This window comes from Falco cherrug, chromosome 2, assembly GCF_023634085.1.
Source record: "Falco cherrug isolate bFalChe1 chromosome 2, bFalChe1.pri, whole genome shotgun sequence".
Taxonomy (NCBI): domain Eukaryota; kingdom Metazoa; phylum Chordata; class Aves; order Falconiformes; family Falconidae; genus Falco; species Falco cherrug.
The window spans coordinates 103,181,910-103,193,023 of NC_073698.1; the positions used below are offsets into that span (position 1 = coordinate 103,181,910).

Below are 11,114 nucleotides of genomic sequence, written 5' to 3' on the forward strand. Positions count from 1 at the left end.
GTTCATATGTGAGACTGTTTTATATGTGAGACCATTGATTCGTAAACGTCTGTGGTCTCAAGGTGCTGTGTAATCATACCTCATGCTGGGGGTCCACACTCAAAATACTGTGAACAGAAAAGGGTATACATATTGATACAGCACAAACATTAACCTTCGTTCTTAATTAATGGTGAGTACTTTGAGGTTTTTTGTTTGCCATTCTACTCCCTCATCAAATTAACGTTTCATACCTAAGCTATTCATTAAGCAGATTTAATTAAGGCATAAGATAGAGAGTTTTAAAGACTGGCTTTGTCACTCAGTTTTTGTGACTGTGAGTATTTCAACCTTCCACAAAATAAATATAAAAATACTTTCCTATTTCTCTGGAATTTTCTGGGATTTCTAAAAGGTTGGACTGCACTGATAATCCTAAAATAAAATAAATCTATTTTCATTTTCTCCTAATGGCCCATTGACCCATTTCTCCTAATGAACTGACAATAAAACCTCAAAGAAACATTTTCTGTCAGCTGTTCTCTTAAATATAATAAAATTCTGTAGAAATGAATAGAATGCACAGTCATACATGCCAAAAGTTTAATTTGTCATTTTTCTTTCCTAAATAAAATGAAGAAATGAAATATTTGTGTAGGAAGTAAAACCAGAAGACCTGAAAAGCACTAAAACAAAATAAAAAACAGGTTGTTGTGCTCAAAATGATACACATTCTACATCCTAGTAATGACTTATTGATACACAAAGCTGCTTTCCCCCCTGCTTTTTCCAGTGACTCTAAACCAAGCAAACATTCTAGCAAGCATGCCTGTATGCAGAACAACTCGTCTTTTTACATGTAGAACAGAGGTTTCCCCAGCATAGCACTGACTGATTCACAATTTCTGTTATCCTCCCACAGCAGCAGTTTGTTCCATGTGAATTCTGGTAAGAGGCATGATACAGTGTTAATGCTAATATGTAGGAGTCAGTCAGAGGTAAAAACCCCTATCACGATTAGCATTAACAACATACAGCCTGTAGAAGAACTCCAGAGACTGGAGTGTGAGACATAAAGAACTGAAACCACTGGTTTTCCCCTTGATATACCTAAGAAAAAAAAAAAAAAAAGACAGAAATGCATATAAAAAATTATATCAGAGAAAGGAAAGCCATTAAAGGAAAAAGGATTGTAGTCAGTTAAATACAAAGGAACCATCTGCTGTATGTTTAAAAACAGTCAAACCTGCGATTTTTTTTGTTACTTTTATAAGAAAACCAGAGTACATTCACTATTTTTCTCTGAAGAACGTCCATCATTCTGCTTATTGCATTTTTGTGTGCTGCTTTCTTGCATTGAGCAGAAAGACAGATTGTAGCACAGTCTTACCTAATTTTTGTATTTCTTTAGATATCAGTTAATGAAGACTTCTAATATCAGTCAGTTCCTCAAAATGTTAAGAGCCCAAGATAAAGTACAGCGAAATTGACTTAGGTTTATTTTAACTTAAGACAAAATGCCTATTAGGAGAGCCGACTGTTTTAACAGGATGTAAGAAACAGAGCTAAGAAATAATCACAGTTTAATCAGTATGTTGTGTTTGAGATTAAGCAACAAATATTGCTTTGGATCTTGGAATAAATAAGCACTGAGCAGAGAGAAAAGCTGTTGGACAGATCTAGGATCCATATACAGGGCTCCTACATCCTCATTCCAGTAGGCTAGAATGAAATTAATGATTACAACTGTCTGTGTTGAACAGGACATTATTTGATTATCTTAATATTAACCAGCCACTGATGCTTTGACCATAAAAAAAACAGGTGCTGAATTTTTTTGACCAAAGTTGAGCATTTATTTTTAATGTCTTTTAGCCTGTTATGAGCTCTCTCCTGAAAACTAACAAAGAAAACATAGTTTTAGAAATCAGTAATTCTATAAAATATTTCAAAAATCTGCAAAGAAATCACACAGTACAGTAGAAACACTCAGTAAAAGAAAGGTAAGAGAATCCTCATTACATATCCAATTATCTGATTTTTTTTTTTAAATTTTCAGTTACTTACATTGGTAATAAGGCTGGAATAGTTGAGACAGTCATTCCAAGCAGTTTTAAAAAGGCCTAAGTAATGCCCAGTTAGTTCTTTGCTCAGTATGTCTTGATTGAAATATATTTTCCTTTCTTCATCGTTCTAAAATAAAGTATCCGCTCCTGGGCAGTGTTCAGAAGTTGTTGAATCTTAGTTTGCTTTCTGTTTTGTCTCCCAGTAACCACTTTAAAAAAAAAAAGACACATTTACTGTTGTTTAAGCAAAAAGTAACAAGAAAAACAATATGGGAAATGAGGCAATATATACAGACACAATTTTGGATATCTTTTTTGTATGTAAATTTAAAGAAACTTATGTACTTTTATAACTTCCCTACTCTTACTAACACATGTTTTAAGAGGAAGTTAAAATGTCATAGTAAGACTGTGATCTAATTTAGAGATTTTAGGGAAATTACCTTTCACTTTGTGCCACTCTAAATGAAACCAGCCAAGTACATGGTTGTGATATGTAAGTAGCAAAGAAAAATTCCAAGATGAATATAAAATTTTGGTAGGCAGAAAAAAGTGGTTTAGAAATTTCCAAACCTCAAATTTAAAATGATGATTCAGAGCTCTGTTGAGTGTTCAGGCTAAACTCCCACTGAAGTCAGACACTGAAACCTGTGGTGCAACATTTGCATTTGTGGGCAATGAAGTGAACAGTTTCTAAACCTATACATCAGTACTCCTGAAGGTTGTGTGTGCATATGTGGTGTGTGGAGGGTGAGGGGTGCAGGTCAGGGGAGGAGGACGAGAGATGCAAGTTAAGGTATTAATTTTTTTTTTTTTTTAGGAAAAAAGCAAACAAAATAATTCTGGCAACAAAAGTCTATTGTCTCATCTGAATTTATTGTGGATTGAACCTGCTTTGAACAGGGATTTGGATCTGATGGGCTTCAGAGATCCCTTCCAACCTAAATTATTTTCTGATTCAATTATAGTGCTTTTAATGTCTCTTAAGTCCCTGACTCCTTATTCATTCACTGTCACCCAGTGGGCATACATATTTATGAAAGGCTTGATGCAAAACGTTTGTTCCTCTTGTGGGAACACTAAATTTGGCTTCATTAAGCTTTGGGTAAGGATCACACTAGGCAGTAGGACAAGAGCTTTGCTACAAGAAGCTTCTGTCACCTCTGAGTCTGTTGCCTCAGGAATATTTATAGAACATTTGTAAATTTGCACTCTCTTAAATGTATTCCAGGTTGCTATTCTTTACACCATGCTTCCCAAACCCTAATTCTTTTATAGCCTTTTCAGGTTTGCCAGTGTCCTATGGGTTTTGCTAAAAAAGAGAATATTTTTATCTGTGGTTTGCAGCAGCCATTTGTGGTTGACGGCACTTTCCTTCTCAGTCTGCCTTCTCCTGCACAGTCTTGGAGAAGGGATGGTTTTGAAACTGATCACTTGAATAGATCTAATAGTTGTTTCTCTAAAGAAGCTGAATGACTGCTGTACTTGCATGTGCCTACTTCCAACATTACTGTTGAGCATGGAGGGAAGTGAGAGACTTCAGGCAGTATTTGGTCTCTGCAGCTTTACTCCAGAGCCAGCCCTTTTAGGCAAAAGTGGATAAGCAGGTAGCTGTAGCCACACACAAGCTTCTGTCTTCGGTGCTTTTCAACTCCCATGATCTTGGATTTATGTAATGGAGTAGTTTTGCCTAGGCTGGCACCCTAGCATTTTAATTTTGGGTTTAAAAGCTGCATAGCATCTCCAGTGCTGCAAACTGTTTTGCTTCTGTGTGCTAAAGGCAAAAAAAAAAAAAAAAAAAATAATCATGCTTCATCAGGAAGTGGTGAGAAATGACATGTGTTTCCTCTTGCCGAACCTTTGTAACAGCCTTTTGTACAGCTGTCAGATTTCCATTACATGAACAAATACATATATTGCTGCCTGTCTTCTCATACAGCTCTAAAAATGTGGCCTTGTCATCAGTGGAAACGATGAACATATACTCATGCTTAAATATAATAAAATAAAATCCCCTGTTATTTCCCTTGCAACATCAAAAAAGAAAAAGCTCCTAAGATCTGGTGTCATTTCCCTCTTCCTCTTTCTAGCACCCTCTTCCTTCAGTCACTAGCATCAGAATAACACACTTATTCTTCCTATCTTATCTGCTGATCCCTGATCATCAGGTCCTGTCCTTCATCTGTTGTAGTCAGATAGGAGTGTGTTTTAATTTAATTTTCAAACTTTATATCTGCTTTCATTGCTATTACCTCCACAGAAGCTGTCCATTTCAAAATTGATCTCTTAGGCTAGATGCTCTACCCTTTATTTCATCCCTCTTTGACGGTCAGACATACTTGAAAATGTTGTCCCACCTCACCTTTTTGTAACTGTTCTTTCTCTGTTCTCCTTCCACCTCTGTGGCCACAGACCTCTCTCTGTATTTTTAGCCTTCATTTAATCATTGACTTTACCTATTTGTCTGAGGTATCCCTCTGGATTTCTTAGTAGTGACATTTGACTTAAGACATATCAACTACTACACATAATTTTTCCTCCAGTGTCATCTCTGCTTCAGTTATTCTCTATTCACATTCAAGTCATACCTCCGCCTTTCCTGTCAATACTATACAGAAGTGATCTGTTCCACCAGCTGTGTTCCTTACTGTATTCATCTACTTGGAACAGGCCTCCTAGGGGAGGTGGTTGATGTCCCAAGCCTGGCGGTGTTTAAGATGCATGGGGACAATGTCCTTAACAACATGCTTTAACTTTTGGTAAGCCCTGCAGTGGTCAGGCAGTTGGACTAGATGGTTGCCATAAGGCCCTTCCAACTGAAATAGTCTAGTCTATTCTGCTTCTTGTCATACATTTTTATAGACCACTCTCCTTCAGACAAACATTTTTTCTCCACAGTTCATGTCTCCTATTCCAAATACCTCCTAAAGCTCCTAAACTTCTGCTATGGCAGGTTAAAGACACCTGCTAGTGCTTTCTGAAAAGCCTGTGAGGCAATTCGTATAAACTGAGAGGCTGGATGACTTAGTCTGAAATATAAGCAATAAAAAAAAAAAAAAAAGTAAAATTAGTAAACATGCCAAGCTTTTGTCTGCTGTTGTATACAGATATGCACATATATTTAATTTCTTCTCTTTGTATGTGACAATGTTTATCTTCATTTCTGGTGCAATGTTAATGCAACTAATTGAGACCTTACTGAGACCTATGTCATTAATGGAAAATAAATGTTGACTACAGTAATTTTACTTTACAATCTTTCTTCCAAAATGTGTGAAATCATATTCATAGCTATTTTTGTATTTCAAATATTAAAAAAAAATAGCTATGAGTTATTGAGGGACTTAAAAAGTTTGCTCAAGTGTAGGTAGCTCATTGTTCTCTAACCTAGGATTTTCTTTGGTCAGTGAAATATTAATGGTTAATCAGTTCCTCCATATCATAGTCTATATTCAGATTCCCTTCAGAAGGAGCACCACAAGTACAGTTAAAACTATTTAGTTTAAATGTGACAAGTGCTTGTTTCTCCACCTGTACATTTGTACGTCATTGTATGGCACCTCAAGGGTCTGAGTGGATTTATGCTGGTCTACTGATGGAATAGAAGTATCCAGTGTGTTGGTCTATGAGATTATTAGCCAGTATTGCCTCTCCAGTCCAAATGACCAAATTCTCATTTACCTATTAGTCAACTGGAGGGAATCCTTTGTCATGAATCTGGAGTAAAATTCAAACATTTTTCTTTGGATTGGTAGTGAGGGGACATGCAAACTTTGATAGTACTTCCCAATATAATTTTTTAATGAAAACCACATACAGGTTAGGGAAGTAGTTCCAACTCTGCAAAATTTGGTAGCCAATTTAGAAAAGATAAATGGTGTTCTCCAAATAGCAAAAAAAATTTAGAACTTTGCCTTTTGGGAAGCCTCATTTGAAGGTGCTTAGGGTTGTGCAATCACCTCTGTTACAAAGCCCCTTTTCAGTGGGAGGGTGGGAGGGAGAAAAGGCAAATCACCAGGACCAGAATTCTGCAGTGCTCATGCACATGACACTCACAGTCATGTTGGAGGAATCAGGCTGTGGTAGATCCCAAGCCTGATGCTTTGAAGTTAAAGAACAGAGACCCACTCTGACTGCAACAGGCTTTGAAACAGACCTAGTGAGCCTCAGCCTTTTTTTTCCATTTACCTGCATATAAATGAGACACAGCTCACAAGCACAATGTTCAAATACCCGTTGAAAATAAACTAAAGGCCTGATTCTGGGAGAAAAAACTTGAAGGAGCTTTGGGGTCTTGAGAGAGATGTGCCAGAAAGCAGACTGTGTCTGCTTTGATAGCTTTGCAAGTGACATGAGGTGGGACCTACATCACCCAACTGCAGCTGTAGCAAAATTAGGTCTTCCATCTGTGCTGTCTTTCTGCGTATCCTTCCTTAACATTCACCAGAGGGAGATAGAAGTGGGTGCTGGCCAAAGGGTAACATCGTCATCTATTTTACATCTTTCTCAGAATGTTGCTGATTGCCCTCTGGATATGCTTATTTCCTTATATTTGTCAAAACCAAAATTTGGTATAGTATATGAGAGTGGCTTTTGAATCTCTCTGCCTCTGAAGTCATGAAGAAATAATTTTTGTAAAAAATAAGACCAAAAAGAAATGTACCGGTTTCAGAGATATTTTTACCCTTGAATAGCAGAAATCTAATTTTGACTGAAAAAGAATTAGGGTTAATATAATTATAATTCTTTTAATCACCTACAAAAGGCCATTACACATAAACAGTACACCCGGCATTCATTTATTCATTTTCAGGTACCCTATTTACATTTTCGGGAGAATTTTAAGTCCTTTATTCTCCTCTAATTTCTTAGAAAGCAAATCTATTTTTTAAAAAACACTTGGATTCAAGTCTTTTAAGATACTGGAAAGATGTGTGTATGGGTAGAAGTGGCTTTTCTCTGCTGAAAACTTCCCTCTAAAATAAAATGTGCCTTTATTTCACTTTGTGGATCAAATAGCTGGATTACTTTTTTTTTTTTTAATACTATATTTCAGCTACTTTGCTTGTTTGTATGCTAAAAATCGACATATTAAAAAGCTAACAAAGGAAATGGTTAATCTTAGATATTGGCTGCCAAATTTGAGTTCGGAGAAAATTTTTATGGCCAAATTAAGCCTTAAGAGTTTTCACCAGACAGGTATTAATGCTGAGCATGGAGATACTCTTTTGTCAGTATGGATATGCATTTCAAGGAAGTTATATAAAGTTTTTATATGGACATTTTAAACATCTTAATTTTAAAAAGAATTAGAACAAACCATATATAAATGATGCAAGTCTAATGGCTATACTTTAAAGAAGGCATTTCTCTATTGCATATTTATAAAACGAGGTCCAGAACTTGTCTGTCCCATGTCCAAAATTACCTGTATGGCCAAAATTAAATAAGTCAAACTAATCTGTACAGTTACTTTTCCCCACCTCAAAATGTCTCTGGCAAGCTGTAGGCAAGAGAATAACTGCAGATTAATCATTAAACTCTTCCAAACTGAAACACTGCAGAAATTATAATCCATATTGCATGCTCTTCTAAACGATTCATCTCAAAACAAAAAAGGGAGGGGTGCAGGAGCTAAAAAGCAGCATGTATCCCCCACGTCCTCTTAGTTGACCGCAGACACCTTTCTCATGTGTGCTGTCCCATCAGTTAACGTGAGGTCACCTACAAAACTGAATGCAAAGACAGCAAGGCGACTGGGTTTATATTCACTCAAGACGGGTTGTCCGTGTGCGATTCTGGATGGCTGAAGGCATATTTCCATAAGGGTGCCTGCCTGAGGATTTCTGCATGTGTGTAAATGTTTGAAGTGTAGCCTCTCCGACTCCTGATGCTTCTAAACCATGCCCTGGGGCCCCTTCCCTTGGCCTGCCCCCATCTCCTCTAACATACAAACCTCTCATTTTTAAAAAAAGAGCACTAGCAAAAATAAACAAAAACGCCAAAGAACCAAACTGAAAAACCTACCTGCTATGAGGCAGTTTCTTTACACAGAGATGCAAGCAAAACCAATGCAGCAAGAAGGCCACAGACTTCCCCTTTGTTCCATCTCACCGGTTAACCATGATCACTGAGCTGGGGTTGTGTTTTTTTTTTTCTTCTGAAGTGAGAGAACGGGAGAGTGAGATTGAGAGAGAGAGAGAGAGAGAGACTGAGAGAAATAAGGCAAATGAAAAAAGCAACTGAGGCAGAAGCAGTTGCCACAGAGGTCTGTTGGTCTGGCTGGTCGCCTGATATCCCTGCAGCACAAGTCAGGTGAAGAAAGCCCGCTCCAAACAATTTGAGACCCTTTATAAGTCATGAAGGTGACTCATAACTAACCGACTTGCCTTGCCTTTAGTAAATCCCCTGCTTTCCTTTTCTTAGAACAGAGCTTAAAAAAAAAAAAAAGAAAAAAAAGAAAGAAAAGAGAAACCCCAAGGAACATAAAACTCCAGTGAAGGTGAGGATTTTTAAAAAATACACCATGTACTTTCCTTTCCTCAGACAGCTTGGCATCAGCCTTTGAACTGAGTAATAATAATAAATATAAAGGATTGTTTAGTAGAGACGACACACTTATACGAGTTAGGGGTATGTTGTGTGAGAGAGAGTTCATGCCAGTAACTTCAAAGATCTAACTGGAGCGGGAATTCACTGTGGTGAGATATTTCTTACTTTTCTCTGTATTACTTTTTCATCCAGAGCTGTCCTGCATGGACTCTTCATTTTACAATCAACCCTGGCAGATCCAGGCGGAACAAAATAATGAGAGATGGATAAAATTCTCCCTGTCTTCATGAAAAGTGCAGAGACACCCAACAGATGCTGAAATAGTTGCAAACCTCTAAAACCAGGGACAAGTTCTAGCCAAATCAGGGTGTACATGGAAGACTGTAAAACAGTGGATTGTGGAAGCCTATTATTAAAATTATATGACATTTTTAACGCCTTTGAAAGATCAGTGCAGATGACTGGAAAGACAGGTTGGTCTAAATGTACAGGAGATATAAATTTATACAGTTCTAAGGTTCTGACCGTATTTCCAGAAAAATCCAGTATATGTGAATTTCCAGCAAGGAAAGGTGTGGCTGCTGCCTCCTAATTTTCTTCAGACACTGAGGGCTGTATGCTCTTAAAATACTATATTTTCACTGTGAACAACAGAATTTCTTTTGCTTCAAGCTTTGGAAGTTCAGTGATTTTTTTAAAAACATAGTTTCAGAACTCATTAAGATTGCTGAAGGACAATAGTTCTGTGTGCCAATGACTGAAATAAAAAACTGTCAAATTCCACCTTACACACACTGTTCTTCTCTTTGTTTTAGGTGTGTAATTAAAAACACCTTAATTTTCCCTGTTGAGCCTATGTAAGTTTTGGGTGCTTGTCTGCAGACCTGCACTTACATGATTACATCAGAACCTCACGCCTCATTAACAATATGATAGATTTTGACTCCTGTGGTTATAGAGAGAAGTTTGAAGCTGTGGCTGGAGCAGTGGTGTTTCTCTGACACATCCCAGGCGAAGCAGCTATGAGAAACATAAACAATTTTATCTCCAAGGTGGCCCGCTCTGGGGACATTGCCACCACCCACGCTGCTGGAGGAGAAAAGGGCAGTAAGCCTGGCTGTGCTCTGATGCTCATGTGTCTGGGTTGGGTGAGGTTATGGCAGTCACTTCTCTGTTTTCTTCCTATGTGTATGGGTTGAAAGGAGACTGGATTTCTCTTGGGCCATTGCCTAGGAAAAAGAAAAAACACTGAGCTACTTGGTCCTCTCCCCCAAATGTCTTCTCTTGGTACTTGATGTAAGGCCAAAACCTGGGGCCAGCTTACATGGCAAAGAAGAGGAAGGTTCCGTTTCAATGAGATGAGACCTTGGGATTGTCTCCAGCCTGATTATACTGCAACACAAACATCTTAATTTTTACCTCAAATTCTTTTTTTAACTTGCATTTTCACTTGTTTTCAGTATAAATTGGAAACCTATATTTCTAAGGAGATGAGACATAGAATCCTGCTTGGCATGTGTATGTCTGAGTGTGTATCTGTTGGTCTTGTCTCTAATGACTTGAAATCATGGGTTAATTTGAACCCACAATGACAGAGGGGTATCTTGAGGTTATGAAGCTCCTATGATTTTTGTGAAAACAAGTGAGCAGGTTAGGAAAGACCTTATTAAAATTCTCACTTGTGGAAAGGTTGGTAACTGGAGTTCAACTCATTAAATATTACAATCCACATGGGAACTCAATTATAAATCCATAGGCAGCCAAATTTTGTTCATTTTGCCACTCACAAAATTATCTGGTTTGTAAGGGACTGCCTTAAATGCATGAAAACACCAGTTAATATATCTATCAATAGATGATTTTGGGTTAAAGAGCAAATAAAATCCTAATGTTGCTAATAACAATACATGTGGGTAATTTAGCAGGAAAGCTGTCAATTAGACACTGATGCCTAATTAGGGGTTGCATGATTAGGGTTATGTATGTGCATTTGTGTTTGAAGGCAGGCAGGCAATCATTGTCAAATGTCCAGACTGCCTGGTGCCGTGAGGTGGTCTGGTGGCACGGCCATGGTCCAGGGTACTGCTGAGGCTGTCCCATGCTTTCTTTCTGCTCCACTGAGTTTCGCTCCCTAAACTCTTTTTTGCATCTTACAGCAATTATCACTGTGGTTCTGCACTTGAGTACGGCACAGAACCATGGCAGAACTTCCTGGAAGAAACATAAATGCCCTTTGTATTTTCAGGTGTGTGAATATGATTTCAGTGGCTACGCTGAGAGGCACAAAGCAGTAACACCTTACAAGAATGTCAAAAAAAGACCTTTAGGGTAATTTAAAAAAAAAAAAATCAGTCTCTAAAACGATGGTATGTATTTTTAAATTCCTGGAGTCTTTCTAGTTGTTCAGCATACACAAAAACATAAATTTCCTAAACGATGTCCCATCTTCTGTGATGCTCTATGACACATGCCTGACCAACAGAGGGCAATGCATTCGTTCAAGCAATAGATTCCAGT

General features: G+C 37.7%; 1 long non-coding RNA gene across 1 annotated transcript; it reads right to left on the minus strand.

The window, feature by feature from the left end:
* Window positions 1-568: 568 nt before the first annotated feature.
* Window positions 569-9,188, minus strand: LOC129735397 (uncharacterized). The gene is made up of 3 exons (XR_008730980.1): window positions 8,073-9,188; window positions 2,047-2,254; window positions 569-1,089 (listed from the first exon to the last, which is right to left on the minus strand). It is a non-coding gene; the product is annotated as an uncharacterized LOC129735397 (long non-coding RNA).
* Window positions 9,189-11,114: the final 1,926 nt, after the last annotated feature.